Below are 17871 nucleotides of genomic sequence, written 5' to 3' on the forward strand. Positions count from 1 at the left end.
AAGTAACTGTTCATAATGACTGTTTAGATTTTTCATTTGAAACTGATGCACATCTTATAATAATGTATTTCTTCTTCTTTAAATTCAAAATGATCTTGATGATAATAAATAACTTAGTTGGAAAACAGATTTTTTTTTATTGAATACAGTTGAAGAAGTCTTTTTGCTGAATTCATACTGTCTCTTTATGATCATAAAACATCCAGTCAATTTGTTAGCAAAAAAATTGATTTGGTTGATTCACTGATAGCCTTATTATAGGTACAAGTAGTATCTCTAGCCACTCTCAATGACAAAAGTCATCTTTAATTTTGTCATTTTTTTCTACCTGTTTTCAGCTAGCTAAAAACGTCTCCATTTAAAGAACATAAGAAGTATATCTGTTTAGATTTTGCAAACATAGTTACAATGGATTAGAGGTGGGTTGACTGCCCTAACTGGTTTTGCTCACTGGATAGAGCGTTGGCCTGCAAACTGAAGGGTCCTGGTCAAGGGCACATGCCGGGGTTGTAGGTGTGCAGGGGGCAGCCAATCAACAATTCTCTCTCATCATTGATGTTTCTCTCTCCCTCTCCCTTCCTCTCTGAAGTCAATAAAAAAAAATATATATTTTAAAAAGAGGTGGGTTGAAAAGGAAAACTAAAGCTGCGTTTTCCTTTTGCTAATTCCTGAGGCACATTTAATTTTTAAATTTACTAGATGAGGCTTTTTAGTCCCTTTATTTTGTTGTATTTTATAGAAAACTGCCAATAGTCAAATTTAGATCCAGGATTCAGATTCAGTTCTTCATTTCCATTGAAGAATGTATAACCAAAAACCTTTTTTTCAATTAGGTAGAATCAGTCATCTAAAAATTTTAATGGACTCATCTATATCTGTCTGTAACTTTTTTCATTTAAATATAAGATTCTAATAAACTCATCACCTTTCCCTTCATTTTAAAAATAATCAAAAATATGTGTGTGTATATACACACACACACACACACACACACACACACACACACACACACACATATATATATATATATATATATATATATATATAATTTTTTTTCCTCCAAACAATTATTTCTCCAAAATATCTGGGGAAAAATAATTTCTTTCATTCAACTTTAACCCAAATAAAAACCAGAGGCAGAAAATCCAGAAGTTATCTTTGTAATAAATTTACTAGTTTAGGAATAGTTAGTTTTCCTGGATTAGTAATGACCAGTTATCTTAGGGAAATATGATGGCTAAAAATACACCACATTTAGCAATTGTCACCCAGTTCACTATATTACCAACATGGAAGCATTTAAATAAGAACAATCCTCAGTGGCTGCCTTTGTTCTCAGAGGTTTGAGACTTTCTTTCCATGGTCACAGCAGTCCTGTTCGGCTAAGATATCCCAGTAGGTTTTAATCAGTGTAGAGCTTGATATTAAACTGTGAAGAGTTTATCTGCTGAGCAAAATGCTACCCATCTACTAGCACAGGTCAGGCAGGTGTAAAGTTATTCTAGATTTCTTTGTTAAACTTATGATGCTTAATTTTAAAAATTACTTTTGCAAAGAGTTGGGAGGCTTTATGAATGTGTATGCAAAGGTAGTGTGTTGAAAGGCATAGTGGTTGAAAGTATGACCTTTTGAGTTTCAGAGAGTGGGGCTGACTCTTTCTTGGTGTCATCACCTCCTGGCTGTGTCCTGGAGCTTGTGACAGGCTTGTTGGGCTTCCGCATTCTCATTTGCTGTGACACAAAGAAGTCTGTGGAAGACATACTTGGTTCTCTACACAAAATCCATTTCCTTCTTCTTTCTTGCTAGCTCAGCGACTAATTTGTTCATGTTTGAGGCATCCTTGATTTCAGAAAAGTCTGGATCCCTTAGGAGGCAAATATTGATTCATTTAAGCAAGTCAAGGAAATTATATTCACTGTAAGAGAGACTGATATAAAACTGGGCATGTCATGAAGTTATAGCCAATAAGACATGAATTGAATCTATGGAGTAGTTTATTGGAACTTGCCCTTCTTCTCAAAATGGGTCATGTTCTCTACTCTGTCCTTTGGATGTTGTGTGAAGTTATGATGCTCTGAGAAGCTACTACCACCTTGTAACCATAAACCTTAAATAGGGCCATGAGAGCAGAGCAGAAGATATGATGGTACCTGGATCCTTGGTATCATCACTGAGCTGCTGAATTACCCATCCTTAGAGCCACCCATTTCTGCATTTCTTGTTATTTGAAATATTTCTTTTATTATTTACACCATTTTAAATCAGGTCTAACTTTAGCTCTTGCAGATTCAAATATTTCCCTCCAAACAGTTATTTTGAGAAGTGGCTGAATTGACACAGAATGTATGTTTGGTACAGTGCCCTACACAGCTCTCAAAAATATTTGTTATTATTATTCTTGTTTTGTTGTTGTTGTGTGTGTTTTTGTAAGTTTATTTGAGCCAAACTGTCTACAATTGCCGGGAAGCAAAATCTCAATGCATTAAGGTAATGCTCCCTGTGGCTATTGTGTTGATGTTAAAACTGCTACTTCTACAAGGGTCCTCATGTCAGATTTCAGCATTCGTTTTAGGCAAAATTATGGGACCAGAATAGGAAAATATGGGGAAAATGTATTTCCTATAGTCTATTCTCCTCTCTTCGCGTGTCCTATACTTGCCTCTGTCCCCTCTGGGTCCACACGACCATGCAAAAAAGGGATGCGTGGTTGTAATATGAGGATAGGCTATTTAATAAGGGAATTTTAATCCAATAGAAAGAGACCCCATGTTAGAATTCCAAATGCTATATGAAGTTGGTAGATTAGAGTTTGGGGCACATGAGACTTCTCTGTATTTCCAAAATTGTTATCACATAAGCTTCCACCTACATTTAAAGCCAAACCTTCCACTGTATAATTGGTCACTAAATTCCACATAGTTTTTCTGTTTAGTCACTGCTTGAAAGAGAAGAAGTCCCCTATCTGATGTAATTGTTGACATTGAATAATTATCAGGTAGTACTCTGAGCATTCAGTGAGAGTACTGTTCACTTTCAAACCAGTAAAGGAAGCTATTTTTTCTTTGCATTTCTTTAGGACTTGTGGGAGTTTTAAAACTGGGGAGATGTGGATCTCTCTTGCAATTTCAGTAGACTTGGTCTTAACAATGATTTACTGTACTAGAGTTAAGCAGAGTTGGTAATTTTTTCAGAGCATGAAAAGAGGAGTGTATGCTGTACATTGACACCCCAAAGAAGCAATCACAAGAGTATTCAAGATCATTTCTCCCATTAGAGCTTTCATTTGATATATTGCCACACACTTCAAAATGTAAAGCAAATTACCAGGAGGGGGGCAAGATAACTATGGAAGAAAAAATGGACAAACACTATTTCTCACTTTTATCTCCCCTTAAGAAAACTAACAGACATCTGAGCATTTCCCCAAATTCCTAGAATGCTTTGAGATTATTTTTATGACTCATCTTCTAGGCAACTATACAGAAGATAGTCTTCTTCATCTCAGAGTCCCCAAGAGGGACATTAGCGAGACTGTTTCTTCTGATATGTGTTATCCTTACAGGTAGGGCAGGCTGGATAATGGTAAAATTTGGGAAAAATACAATTGGAGGCCCTGGTTCAAAAGTTATTTAAAATTTCAAAACAATGGCAGCATAGCATGAAACCAAACATGGGGACCTTCTATGCGACTGCCAGAGACCAACAGTGAAGCTGGTCCCACTGGCAGGGGTTGATTTTACCCATCTTTGCATCTTTAGAGTTGGGCATGTGAACCAGTGGAAGGAGTAAGACAAACCTAGCTGAAAGCCTGGCTCTTTTCTGTCTAAATGTGAGTGTGTGGGTTACAGTATCTGTCTCTTGCACAGCACCACTTGGAGGGTTAAATGATCACAGCTTGTACAAGAGGGACTTAGTGAATGGTCTCAGAAGACCTGCGTTTAATTTCTGGAAAAATAGAGTCTTTTGTCCAGGTACTAGGGTCCCATGTGAGTGTTAGGTCATGGCTTTTCTGGCTTTAGTTTGTTCTATAGGTCATACCCTCATGGCAACATACAAATACCTTGATATGTTCACAAGGAAAACTGAGTGACAGATCTTGGAGTGCTGGGCTGACCAGCAGCCCCTGAACGAAGGATGAACAGATTACTCTGACACAGTTTCACTGTGAAGGAGAGGGCTAAGGGACAGCCTGGCTGATAGCAACCAGGCAGCCTCGATTGCCTGCCTTGTTAGCCTTTTATTACAGTTTTTATCTTTAGATACAATCAGTAGGGGGAGTAATCTTGTGAGGATACATGTGTTTACATTGTCCTCTAGGCAAGGGCATCCAGGGATTAAGCATAGGGATTCCAGTAAACGCCAGGGTCTGCATATGCACGGGCTTGTTTGGAAAGGTCAAGGAATAATTAGGGGCCCCGCCTTCAACACTCCCCTAAGTCTCCCCTAAGTCAGAATTCTGATAAACAGGGCAGGCAGCCTTCCACACACTTCCCTTTTATCAGAACGTTCTCCTTACAAACTTTCCAACTAAGTCTCATGTGCTGCCCAACATTGAAGGGGTCAGCACAACTTACCCTATATCATGAAAAATAATGCAACAGGCTCAGCAGTATAATATATATATACAGCGAATGGTGTATTATTATCATCATTAATGATAGATTTTCTTCCTTCCTCTCTTTTTATTTCAACTTGTTAACATACTCCAACAGGAAAGCATTTTAATTTATTTTGCTTTGAATTGACAACTTTAATGTGTTTCTAAAAAAAACCAATATCTAACCCTAGCTGGTGTGGCTCAGTTGGTTGGGCATCATCCCATGCATCAAAAGGTTGCTGGTTTGATTCCCAATAGGGGTCATGCAGGTGGTAGCCAATTAATGTTCTGCTCTTACTACTACATCAATGTTTCTCTCTCCTTCTTCCTTCCCCTCTCTCTAAAAAAATAAAAATAAAAATAAAAATAAATAAAACAATAAAAAATCTTTTTAAAAAGCCAATATCTAGATTCCAATTAACAGAGAAAGAGGGTGCTCCCTTGAAAATATCCATCTAAAATAAAGTAACATATCCCGTATATGAACTTCATATCTGCTGTTGGAAAAATGGATAACTCATCTGGTTTTTATAGTCACATTTCTAATAAAACATGGGGGAAATTAAACAGGGGAGCAAAAGGAACACATTATGTGCAGAATTAATTTTTGTATAACTGAATTAAATGTCAAGAAAGCTTTAGGTCCACTGTTAAATAACCTGCCCAGATTTCTTGTTATTCTGTACTTAGGATTTACACACATTTTTGAAAAAAGTTGCTACAGGAGAAAAGGCAATTTCTCTTTGGACTTGGATGTAGTCCTTAAATATTCCTCTAATGTGGACAAACACACATGGTTTTTCTTGGGAAAACCTTCTTTTAATAAGTGAAGATACTGAAGCCTGGAGACATGAAATAAACATGCTGCCTGGGTGATGCCGTTTACAGGAATGATGATGTTTCCATCTTCTCAGGAACTGGGAGCAGTGTCTCACCAAACAAATGTTTGCTCCTCTAGGTGAGTAAGGATCTACCCAGAAATTTATTACTTGATTGTGTTTATGTTCCTTTGTGTTTGTCTCTGTCTACATTGGTCTGAGATTAGAATTTCAACTTCTAAGTGGTGAGGCTGGTGCTCACTGTCATCTAATAATTCTTTCAACTTCCTCTGTCAGTTGTGAGCCGGGCTAACTTGGCTGGCTACCATTATTAGGAATCTATTTGAGACTCAGGCTTCACACAATACACATGAAACATGAAGCCAGTTGAAAGCCATCATTTTTATTGGTTAATTTTGACATACTTTGCCCTAGACAATGGCACCAATTCATAATTTAAAGACATGGGGACAATAAGAGAATGAAGGAAGTTGATTACATAGGATAGATACTGTTTTCACATAGGCTTTTCAAAAGAAGCATCAGCTGTAGACATATGTCCTAGATGGAGGAAAATGTATGGTCATACTGGTACGCTTCCAAAAATAATAATAAATGTAAAACCTACGAGGAATAATTAATAAAACCAAAGAAACTTAAGAAGGTGCTTTGATCTTCCTTGATATCAATTTCTACCAAAACTGTCATGGGTCCTTCAGAGAACTACAAGTCTAGTAAGTATGTAAGTAATGAACAGATGAGATTATAGTAAATGAGGTCTGGATTTTGCAGGATCTTTGGGTGGCTGCCTTTGTCTTGAAAATGGGAGCCCTTTGTTTGTAGCCATCAGTGCATTCATTCCACAATGATAAAGTGGTGGTTTCAGATGAATAGCTACAGGAATGCAGGTGGACCAGAATTAAGAAGGAAACGTAGTGTATCTATCGGTGGGAGTCACACTGTGACACAAAACAGCTAAGGTTTTGGAATCAGTCCAACATGGTCTTATCCAGGCTCTGTCTAAGTTATTCAGAAGATCAGAATCTTGACATCGTTATCTTTTAAATAAGATTTAACAATCACACCTACCACAATGAATTGACATTGTATAAAGTAGTAGTTACCAGGTGTACCGGTTACTAATGCGGATTTTGTAATCAAAGAAAACAGGATAATTTCAAGAGAAACATCAAAAGTGTTTTATTCAAAGTAATGTCCATCGCTAGCTACTCATTTCCCCCATCTTTCAGGTAATTTGTGAATACCGTCCCAACAGAACTTTTCTTGTTTTGAGGCAAACCATTCAGAGACCCAATTTTCCACTTCTTCGTATGTTTTGAAGTGCTGCTTAGAAAGTGCGTGTTTCATCGATTGGAACAAGTTGTAATCTGAAGGAGCAAGGTCTGGTGAATATGGCGGGTAGGTTAATACTTCCCAGGCAAGATCTTTTAACATGTCTTTAACTGGTTTTGAAGTGTGTGATGGTGAGTTATCATGAAGCAAAATTACTTTGCCGTGTCTTCTGGCACATTCTGGTCATTTCACCATCAAAGCGTGGTTCAAATTGATTATTTGTTGTCGGTAACGATTAGTATTAACGGTTTCACCTGGTTTTAGAAACTCATAATGCACCACACCTTCCTGATCCCACCAAACGTAGAGCATTGTCTTCTTTCTGAAGCCATTTGGCCTTGTAGTCAATGTTGATGGTTGACTTGGATCAACCCATGATTTTGTGCATTTGGGATTCTCAAAACAAATCCACTTTTCATCGCCAGTCACAATCCGATACAAAAAAGACTTTCTTTCGTGCCAATGAAGCAACATTTTACTGATGACTTTTCAGTTTTCCATTTGTCTTTCGTTCAGTTGATGTGGCACCCATTTTCCTTCCTTTAAAATCTTTCCCATTGCTTGTAAACGATCGGAAATTGTTTGCTGAGCAACGTTTAATCTTTCTGAAAGTTATTTTTGAGTTTGACACACATCTTCTTCCCATAATGCTTGTAATTGTTGGTCTTCAAACTTTTTCAGTTGACCTGGATGTCCTTTGTCTTTCACATCGAAATCGTCACTTTTAAAGCATTTAAACCAGCATTCACAAGTATCTTGAGATGGAGCATGTTCACCATAAGCTTCCCAAAGTATATGATAACTTTCAGCAGCACTTTTCTTCAAAATAAAGTAATGAATTAAAACTTCCCACAAATGCTCTTTTTTTGGCTCGAAATTCAACATTTTTAAGCGTAAAAATATCATCTATGATGTTAACACCTTCAGAAAATTTGACATATGAAGTTTTGAAGCTTGCTGTCAGTACAACAAAATAGCATACATATCAAATCACATATATATATATATATATATATCAACATATGTGTAACTCCATCTATTGAAAAAAAATCCGCATTATTAACTGGTACACCGGGTAAAAGCATCATATCCATCCTCATAATAGCTTCATAACCTTGGTCAAGTTACTAAGCTTCTGTGGGCCTCGGTTTCCCCAGTTGTACAATACAGTTAATAATACCTGCTTCACTCAGATGTTTTGAGAATTAAAGCTCCTGGCACATAATAATTGTTCGATAAATATTAGTTATTATTCATGTTCAATAAATATGTGTTGCGTGCTAACAAATATATGCATAGTGCCTTGGTCATAGAAGGTACCTAAGAAATATTTGATGAATGAAAGGGAAGATAAGCCTCTTGCTGTGTCCTTAAGATCTGTCCAGGCTTTGAATATCCCACCCAGCATTCTTTATGTGTCACTGGACAATTGCTGGTTGCGTTTTTCCCACCAGCATTGCTAATTCATAGTGAGTGAAGTCCAAAGTATTCCCTTATCAGACACTGAGATTAGCAGGAGTAGAGAAATGATTTATTATACTCTTCTTTCTCTGAGATTTCTTCTATTTCCTTGAAAGGTGATAGGGACCAGGTCAGCCAAAGGAAAGGACAATGGAGTCCTTTAAAAAGTTACCTGAGGCCTGGCTGGCGTGGCTCAGTGGTTGAGTGTCGACCTATGAACCAGGAGATCATGGTTTGATTCCTGGTCATGGGACATGCCTGGGTTGCAAGCTCGATCCCCAGTTTTCAAAACTCTCAAAAAAGTAGACTTTGAAATTAACAATGAAAAGCCAAAAATGATATGTTATCTGAATGAGTATTGGGTGCTGCTTAAATGCTATTTATTGTGCTTAGAAACAAAGTATGCCAACATCTATAGAGCATAAATAAAGTACCATGACATAAACATATTCGCATTTGGTGAGAACAAATGCCTGTAAACACCCCTGAAATTTTGGAGGCATTTTGCAACAACAGGCATTAGGGAGGATCCTCTGGGCTCAGGATGAATTAGCACCTCAGTAAATTCTCCCTACTGTTAATGATGAGTGAATCAGCCACTTAACTTTTGTTCTATCTGAAACATGGGGAATTCCCAGGAAAAGTTTTCGTAATACTCTTTCCTGAGCAATAGAGAACACCCTCTGCTTTTTTTTTTTTCTGGAGTATTAGAAGTATAAAATAACATTCAAGGATCGGGGAGGAGATGGGCGTTACACATAATTTTTAGGTTAAGCATTTTAAAAGGCTGGCTTGGTAGATCATTAAAAAAACAGATGCACCCAGCCAGCTTGACTCAGTGGTTAAGCATTGACCTCTGAACCAGGAGGACACAGTTTAATTCCTGGTCAGAGCATATGCCAGGGTTGTAGGCTCAATCCCCAGTGGGGGTTGTGCAGGAGGCAGCTGATCACTGATTCTCTCTCCATCTCCCTTCCTCTCTAAAATCAATAAAAATATACTTAAAAAACAGATGCAAAGTAGGAGAAATATCTGAAAACATAAAACATAATTTATTTTCATGTTAATCATTTGTGCTCATATTTAAGGACATCTAGGTCTGTATAAACCTTAACCTATCTCTCATTTCTGAATATTTATTTATATCATTGTGGTTTCTGACTCCTAGTGTTCATTTATCCTTCTCTTTCTTTTTAATTACTTTTATATAGCTCCTCCTCTATTAGGTTAAGGTGGCACTAAATTCCCATCCCCAGACTAATCCAACTTCAAGGGTGCATGACCCAGATAAGCCAATAAGAGTATTCTGTCATTTTGGCCTCAGTGGTGGGCTCAGAGACAGGCTTGTCCCAAGTCAGGCCAATGGGACTCAACCTCAGGACATAAAGTGTTTTTCTAGTTTCTATGGGATTTTTGGACTGGAACCCGGATTCTTTGTCCACTGAAGTCGAAGAATGAATCCACGGACAGAGGGTGGGTGGTATAGCAAAGATGGAGACTTATTGAAGAACAAGTACAGACTCCCACATGGGGAGAGGGAAAGAGCCCCACAGAATGGACCCCCACTTGGGGAGAGGGAAAGGGTCCCACTGAGTTCCTTTTCCCTATGGCTTATAAAGGCTGCAGATCCTGGTGCTTTGATATCCCCTCTGATTGGTCACTATTCCCTTAGACTGGTTACTATAGTAACTCCTGGGCTCAAAGGTCAAATCTTACATGGGACATGTGAGGTTCTCTCCCCCCCACCTCCTTCCTTATTGTTTTCTTATTCCCTTTGGGCTTTCTTCTTCTCCTTCTGGATGAAGGGCTTCCTTCCCTTTATTTTGTAAATATAGACCTTTTGCTGTTCCCAGCTCCCTCATTCTATGGAAATATACCTGTTGCACCTTTCCAGCTTCCCTATTCTATGGAAATATACCTTCTGTTGCTCTGCAGCTCTGTGCTTCCTCCATGGTCCCTTTAATTTCAAAAATTTCTCAAATTTCCTAAAACCTGTCTTTTTTTTTTACTCCCCAAAATTCCTGTTTCAGCAGGATACTAATGCAGAGCTTCTAGGACCTACTGTAAAGGAAAACCTACTGAAAATGAGATAAACACAGAGAAACACAGTGGCATTTGAGCATCTGCCTTCAGCCATATCTGACACTGGAGCTATCCCTGACTCTTTGATATCTGGGCCAATAAATACCTAATTCTTTTTTTGGGGGGGGGTGAGGGGGGGTGTGGGGAGTAGGGAGGAAAGTTGTAGAGGGAGAAGTTTGTTTCTAAATCCAGATTAAAATGAGTTTCTCTAAAGAACTCAACTGGAGCACACTCTATTGCCTTTGCTTGGAAAACCTTCTTGCCTACTTCCAAACATATGCTCATTTTTCAACGTCCTGCTCAAGCTCCACCTCTTCCAGGAAATCTTCCTTGAACATCCCAGCCTAATGAGCTCACCCTCCCTTACAACACTGTGTCCGTATTCCTTGTCTGCCAGGGATTGTTGAACTTGTAGTGCCAGTCATTTTTTTTTTCAGGTGATAATTTTATTTCCTAAAAGTTAAAGCCAGTCCTTAAATGTTCTATATCCCTCAGCCTCTGTCATAGGAGGTTATGCATAGTAGGTGAGCAATACATATCTGTGTCTTTAATTGATGTAATGAAAAGAGATACAAGTATATTTCTTATCCACCTGTTGGTCCAGAGTGAAATCTTACTTGAAATACATGATTGCACAAATCACAAGGAAGATAAACAATTACCAGGAATCACAGCTATCAGGATGATGCTATTTGGTATACAGGGAAGAACAATTAGAAGGTCTCAGAATTTCAGCTCATGCATTAATCATATGGTTAACATTTTTACTGCTGTAGAGAAGGGACTCAGGACCAGTACCTTCACTGTTTATAATGTTTCACTCACAGTATTCTCAACATCATAAGGATCTTGGCCACAAACAATCTATATATATATATAAAGATGAAATATGGAAATTAGGCTGGGATGCCATAACGGGTCACGCCCAGACAGGAGGAGGTTGCGCGCAGGTAAGGCCCGGAGTGGAGACAGAGACAGAGACAAGGGGCCGGCAAGCTGCCATGCCCCAGCTCAGGCCGGCCCCGGAGCCGGAGCAGACATGGATAGGGACAGGGGGGCCAGAGAGAAGACGGCGGGCCTGCCTCCTGCGGAAGTAGCTTGGCTCCCTCCCGCCTCCCGCGGAATTGGTGTGGGTCCCTCCTGGCTCCCATGGGCACCAGCCGCTTGCTTCCATCCCCTGCAGAAGCCGCACGCGCTGCTCCTGACAGCACACTGTGGTTCCTGCCAGCTCCCGCCGAAGCAGCGGGCGGTCTACTGTGCCCGATATCGCCCGATGGGCTACTAGTAAGATATAATTGGGTGTTAAACTGAAACCTATAAATAAAATAAATTTCAGGTATTTAAACATCTAAATTCTTAGGAGTCAACACATTTAGGACCATTTCAACAAAGTTACCAAGCTTTAGATACACCCTTTGTCCGATAAAGGAGGAGTGTTATCCAAGGTGTCCCTTGAGATAAACTTAACCGTGCAGGTGTTCGCACATGAAGTAGTTGCTAGCGAAGAGACTACTCTAAACAAGCAGGACCAAGGGTAGGCATCATCATCTGACCTTATATTAACATAATTAAGACTGCCAGAAAATTATGCCACACAAATATATGCAGTTGCAAATCACACAGCACTTTATTACACACACCAATTCCTGGTGCGTGGGTACAGGCCTAATGGGATCCCAGTGGCATTGAGTGTTTGGTGCAGCACTACAGTCGTCTCGGGCTGGTGTCTGGTCAGAGAGTGGTTTCGGTTTCGCCGTCAGAGATTCTTGCACCCCGCCGTGGTGTGGCACGGATCAATCTGAGGCTTGGCCATTCTTCTGGCGTCTGGAGAACGAAGCAGGGGCAATCAGTGATGCCAAAGGCAGCCCAGCGATCAGCCACTAGTGCAGTGCTGGGATCAGAGCGATCAGCGATGGCAGCGTGTCCAGCGATCAAGCAATGATCAACCTGAATGGTGTTTGGCGACCCTTTAAATAGCCTGAGGTACCCACGGCAGTCCAGGGGGAGTAGGGGAAATCTGGTAAACAACATGCATAACAAGATCTCAAGCGTAACATTAGTTCCAATGGGCATATTAGTAAATAAACTCATAAACACACTTGGTTTCACTCTCCGGGGGAAGGAGTACATGTCACTACACATATGGTTATCAGGCGTGCAGTCCTGTCAGCTGCTTCTCATCAATTCCTAAGTCACACAATTCCTAAGTTAATGATTTTTTAACTAAGTTCTAACAGTATTTCTAATTTCTAACTAAAATCAAACATTTCTATTTTAACACCCTTGCTTCAACAGAGATGGTTGGTTGCCTTACTCCCTTGAGCATTTATGTTCCAATTATCTATAGGAACGTATGCACAGGTGACCCAGAGCGCCTCATTTGGATATACCAATACAGACGTCAAAGGGTACTTACTACTAATTAATATGGCCGAGCTTAACCAAAAACTAAGAAGAGAGAAGACACAGGGGATAAACAATGCAAGAAATCACACAGGTTTATTTACCAGAGAGCTGATGGGTTTCAGTCCTTGGCAGGCCATCCGGAGACACTCGCTGACAGAGACACACAGAGGTTGTCAAATACGCCACGGCAAGGAGCTCGGTCTCTTGACTCGAAGAGCGGACTCTTAACAGTCTGGGCTCAAAGGCAGAGCAGGAATGGCAGTTTGGCAGTTTGGCAGTTTCCAGGGGGGAGGAGAACGGCTTGTCTGTGGAGGTCAGACAGACGTCTGTCTGCTGCTGTGAGAGTCCTTCTTTTATACCCCATGGGTGGGCTTCTTCAGTGTCTCATATCAGTGTGCTCCGGTGGCCTTCTGGGCTTATCAGGATACACACACAGGGGGTTACAAGGTACTTATCAGGGTGCACACGCAGGGAGTTGTTGGTCAGGAGTTACAAGTTATTTGTCAGGAGTTCACATGCAGGGCGTTACCAGTTACTTATCAGGGTCTCTCACACACACACACACACACACACACACACACACACAAATTAAGTTCCTCTTCTAAGTAAAGTTTAAAATTCACTCTAATAAAAAAATGAAATTTGATTATACTATCTTATATTAATTAAACTTATTACTATAACAATTCAGTACTACAGTCTCTTTTCCTTGTCAGCCCCGGGCATTTTACTATCCTCATTCTGTAATCTGTCTGCCAACAGTTTGTAAAACTTTTTCGAATAAGTAGACAAGCTGTATTAAAATAAAATCATCCATCATCCTCGCCCTAACCGGTTTGGCTCAGTGGATAGAGCGTCGGCCTGCGGACTGAAGGGTCCCAGGTTCGATTCCGGTCAAGGGCATGTACCTTGGTTGCGGGCACATCCCCAGTAGGGGGTGTGCAGGAGGCAGCTGATCGATGTTTCTCTCTCATCTATGTTCCTAACTCTCTATCCCTCTCCCTTCCTCTCTGTAAAAAAATCAATAAAATATATATTTTTAAAAAATCATCCAAAATTTGTCAACAACACTGACCTATACAACTGTAAGTCCTACTATATATAAGGACTGAAGGAAGTCCAGACAGTTTAAATGAAGGTTCTGACAAAAAAAAGCATTAGGGCCTAACAAAAGGAGACCTAGACATGGTCTTTGTAATGTAGAGTAGGCAAGGTGGGGGGGGGGGGATCCACAGGACAGCAGACTGAGCCTCTTCACAGCCCCGCCCTGTCACCCCTCAATCTTATCATATCCTACCCCACACTCTTTATTTCTCCCTAGTGGACTGAGTCCATCATAGAACTGAATGGATCTAAAAGAGAGAAATGCAGGGTAGTTAAATGCAATACAATTGCCCAGTCACACAGTAAAGCAGAAACTTTCAAATCACAAGGTTTCAAATCACAGCTCGGAGTTTCTGGTCTCAGATTCAGCCACTCTCCAGTCTCCCCACCAATTATATTTTTTCAAAAAGGGGACATCTAGAATACTTTTACAATAAAGATACATTTTTTAAAAAAGGGAAAATGGTCTTCTGACAAGTTCTTTTTAATAAAATTGCTTCAACTAAAAAAAAAGTATTTGTTCAAAATTCAAATTTCATCGGTTTGCCTCATAGATGATATGCTACAGCATAAATCCTGCATGTGGCCATTTTCTCACAGGATCACTGCAAGGCTCCCTTGTGAATGTTTGTTTTCCTATTCTCATTGCTAACTGGTGGCACTTCAAGCTGAAGAAGATGTTTTTCTTAGTCATTACATATTTGACTAATGCCAGAAACTACTTCCAGTTCTAATCTCCTGGTGCTTGCCCTGTTGCCCGAGAGATTTGAGTTTGCAATATGAAAATAGCAATTTAAAGAGATGAAAGTTTAACAAGTGCTATAAATAGCAAGCAGACCTCACGCTATTATCGTTAACTAGGGCTCCACACCCAGTTCCTTTTCTATTGTCTATCATTAACTATTATATCTGAAGTGAAACTTGTTTCTGGTACAATCAGTAGAATGAACTGCGAAACCATAAAGAGATCAAAGGATTAGTGAAAGAATTTCTCTCTCTCACACAGAGACAAGGAACCTACCTGCTTTCAGAGATTCATGCTGACCAAAGCTCCTCTGGAGTTCATAAGTTTAATGTCCATGTCTTCTTCCATTTTCTTTTAAGGAATATCTCAAGTGCTCACCTTATGAAACCTTGTTAACAAGAGAATGACCATTCATGGATAGACATTGCATCCTTAGGTGTCTGAATGGATGCTTTATTCTATACTTACTCTCTCAGTCATAAGAAAGCAGCTTCTTCCCACTAATCTCAGGAATATATTTATACACACTCTAGATCTGCAGGTGCTATGAAATAGAATATTTATAGAGTTGAAATTTTCCAAGCCAGAAAATATTCGGCTTTTCTCAGAAGCAAAAAGCATCGTGAGAAAATGTGTGGCGATAGTAGACTGACAGGTTGGCTTATCATATTTTCTGAAATATCTGTGTGTGTTTTTTTTATTCTTTTATTTCCTCTTCCAAGACCTGGATCAATGTTCTGGTCATTACGGGCCTGCAATGGGTCATCTTTATGATCGGGCCTGCGTTCCTGCTGCCTTTGGTTCTGATGTGCCTAATCCCTCCTGCCCTTTGGAAGTGTGTAGGCAGCCACTGCCAGCGTCTGAGTGCTGCGCTAGCTTCTGGTGTTGAGGCAACAATAGGTTTTGGGGGCCAGGAAGGTGCTACGTAAGGTGCTCTCTGAGAGGTCAAGTCCCATCAGCCCTTGCACTCCATCTTCCCCTCTCTCCCTCAGCGCTGTCTACAGAGGTGGCTGCCATTTCCTACTCATCACCTTAGCTGCCCTCAGACCCCTTGGGAAGTCCAAGGTCATCAAAAGAAGGACCAAGAGGTTCATCCAGCAGAAGTTAGACCAATATGTCAAAATTAAGCATAACTGGTAGAAACCTAGAGGCATTGACAATAACGTGCACAGGAGATTCAAGGGCCAGATGTTGATGCCCAGCGTTGGTTATGGGAGCAACAAGCGAACCAAGCACTTTCAGAAGTTCCTGGTCCACAATGTCAAGGAGCTTGAAGTGCTGCTGTTGTGCAACAAATCTCACTACAACAAAGCACAGTGTCCCCTCGAAGATCCGCAAAGCCAGTGTGGAAAGAGCAGCCGAGCTGGCCATCAGCATCACCAATCCCAATGCCAGGCTACACAGGGAAGAAAACGAATAGACAGCCTGTGTGTGCACATTGTATTTGTGTTAATAAAACCATAAAATTCTGCCATTGAAAGAGGGGCTTCCTAACTGAACATGCCACTGTGCGGTTTTCTCTCTGCTGCTGCCAACCACGTTGGAGCAGGAAACCTTCTGAGGTGGTCCCTCCTTGCAGTTCCAATGTGACCTGGGGCATAAACCCCTGCTTTTGTCACACTACCCCTTTTTGTATATAAAGTTTCTATCATCTCACTACTCACTGTCATCTCAGGGTGAAGTCCAGGGCAGAGTGGGGCTGGGTCCCTGAGAAGTGGCCAGCATCTTCATCCCTGTCTTGTACTTAGTTGTGTAAAAAATGGAATATGCAGGCCTTGGGAGTTGATCTGACTGTGTTTAACATCTGACTCGCCTGACTCTCCACTCACCAGATGTGTGACCTTGGGCAGAGCTATTTGCTCTTCCCAGACCTTAGTTTACATATCATAAGCCATTCTAATCACATCAACCTCATTAGAATTACGGTGAAGTTTAAGTGAATTACACATGGAAAGCACTTGGAACAGTACCTGAGAAATAGAGTGAATCCATAGTGTTATAAATTTCTGAATTTTACTGTTACTAAAAGAAGAGTTGTTTTCTCTGAACTACCACACAATTCAGGGCATTCTTAGGGCTGTAAATAAAGTTCGTCACAAGCAGCACTTTGAGTCTTATGCTATGATAACCTCTTCTACATATTAAAGACTCCTACCAACTGGGAGAATTACACCCAATGATATTAGAGACGATGAAACTGCAGCTGTCACATGAAGAAATGACCAACAAAATAAAGCCAAAAATCACTGAAAAAATATTATAGAGCTAGGTCCCGTAGTAAATTAATAGGAATATTATGTTCTCATTCTAAATAATAGTCACTTTCATAAATAATATTATATTTGTAATTCTTATTACATATTTTTCTTAAATAGAGCCCCCAATGTTTCATCTCTCCCTACAAAATCTAAATTTGTCAGTGAAATATTCTTACATTTAAAAAATAAACCCATTTAAGAATTTTGTGCATGCCATGCATGCATTCCAGAAAAAATAGATAAAGTTTTTCCTACTAGTTCAGGGAGTTCATCTATCCCCTTAAAGCTCAGCTAGAAATTTCTGTAGGAGAACCCCTGGTTTTAAGGAAGAATTGGCTGTGTTTAGCATTGTATACAACTCAGTGTAGCATCAGTTGAAAAGGAATAAGATACATGGCTGTCCTACATTTCCTCACCTGCACCTCAGCTTCACTGCCTTTCTTCCCACCTATTTCCCCAGCTGCTCACATGTCTTTGGCTTTTCTGCAGCCCCAGCCCACGAAGCCTTGGGGGCGGGGGGGGGAGGACTGATGCCCTGGCAAGGGTGAGGAGAGAGGTTGAAATGCTCTTTCATGTGGGTTGTCTTCAAAACAAACGTTCCTCAGGAGAAAGGTCACACTCATGAGGGGTAGAGAAAGATGAGGGTTTCTTTTTCTTATTGCCAACTATTTCAAATAAGCCCCTGGCTTCTTGCATGCTCCCCTCAAAACTTATCTTTATACCTAACTCACCACACCATGCTAATGTGGTCTATTTATTTTCCCCCCAAACTATGAGGTTTTGACATATGAGTATTATATTATTCATCATTGTGATTCAAGTTCTAGAACATAGTAAAGCATTAATAAATGGTTATTGAATGAATGAAGAGGATGGAAATAACTATAGTTTCTTAACTACCTTTCATACATATTGAATAGGACCATGGAACCAAAATATCTTTTCCTAACATAATAACCACAAAGCATTATGCAGCATGTGACCAACAACTTATATTTTCTTTTCATCGTAGTACAAATTGGTAACAAAATCTGAGACAGTATCTAT

At 40.0% G+C, this 17871-nt stretch overlaps 1 pseudogene; it reads left to right on the plus strand.

The window, feature by feature from the left end:
• The first annotated feature begins 5472 nt into the window (after positions 1-5472).
• LOC102439768 lies at positions 5473-15986 on the plus strand (annotated as a pseudogene).
• Positions 15987-17871: the final 1885 nt, after the last annotated feature.

This window comes from Myotis lucifugus, unplaced genomic scaffold, assembly GCF_000147115.1.
Source record: "Myotis lucifugus unplaced genomic scaffold, Myoluc2.0 scaffold_136, whole genome shotgun sequence".
In the NCBI taxonomy this organism is placed as follows: Eukaryota; Metazoa; Chordata; class Mammalia; order Chiroptera; family Vespertilionidae; genus Myotis; species Myotis lucifugus.